Source organism: Pundamilia nyererei, unplaced genomic scaffold (genome assembly GCF_000239375.1).
Source record: "Pundamilia nyererei isolate P.nyererei 1_Seehausen unplaced genomic scaffold, PunNye1.0 scaffold00009, whole genome shotgun sequence".
In the NCBI taxonomy this organism is placed as follows: Eukaryota; Metazoa; Chordata; class Actinopteri; order Cichliformes; family Cichlidae; genus Pundamilia; species Pundamilia nyererei.
Window position 1 is genome coordinate 2,090,832 of NW_005187410.1, and position 1,031 is coordinate 2,091,862.

At 47.1% G+C, this 1,031-nt stretch overlaps 1 protein-coding gene across 1 annotated transcript in view; it reads left to right on the forward strand.

Annotated features, from left to right (window-relative positions):
• trpm2 (transient receptor potential cation channel, subfamily M, member 2) overlaps positions 1–1,031 on the forward strand; it is a 26,178-nt gene that overhangs the window by 8,568 nt on the left and 16,579 nt on the right. The gene's annotated exons all lie outside the window — the stretch shown is intronic.

Consider the following 1,031-nt stretch of genomic DNA (forward strand, 5'->3'; position numbering starts at 1 on the left):
TTCAGACCGCGCGCTCCCGTTCAAATTACACCAGAGTTACCGACCGCTACCGCATTTTATTTGGAAATTTATTCCCGCGCCGCAAGAAATCTGGTCGGGTCCCGCGGCTCCCGCGGGACAGCCGCGGGAATGCAGACCTCTACTTGGATGGTCATGAGTCATATTTTGTGACTGATCTAGTAGTTGACATTATCATCTCAGATGATGTTTTCTGTGTTAGATATTGCCACAATGTATATACACCAATCAGGTATAACATTATGACCATCTGTCTAATATTGTGTTTATCCTCCTTTTGCTGCCCAAACGACTCCGACCCATCGACCTTGAACTGGAGTCCACTAGATCCCTGAAGGTGTCCTGTTATAGCTGCAAAAATATGTTAGCAACAGAGCCTATAAGTCCTGTTAATTGTGAGGTGGGCATCCATGTACATAAGTTTTTTGTTCAGTCATTATCAGTCTTTATTTATTTCCCCAATAGATGCTCGATTGGGGAAATTGAGCTCTGGGGAACTTGGAGGCTAATTCAACACCTCAAACTCGTTGTTGTGCTCCTCAAACCATTCCTGGACTATTTTGCTTTGTGGCAGGGAGAATCATCCTGCTGAAAGAAGCCACACCCATCAGGGAATACCATTTCCATTAAAGGTTCTACATTGTCTGCAACAGTTCTTTGCTAGGTAGTACATTTCAACGTAATATCCACATGAATTGCAGGACCCAAGGTTTCCCAGCAGAACATTGCACAAAGCATCACACTGCCTCTGCTGGCTTGCCTTCTTCCCATATTGCACCCTGGTGCCAGGTGCTCCTCAGGTAAGCAACGTACACGCACTTGGCCACCCACGTGATGCAGAAGAAAACGCGGTTCATCAGACCAGACCACCTTGTTTCATTGCTCTGTGGTCCTGGCCTGAAGCTCAGACACGGGTCAGCATGGACACCCTGACTGGTCTGTGGCTATGCAGCCCCACACAGGATGAACTGCAATGTACTGTGTATTTTGACTGGTCTGTGGCTATGCAGCCC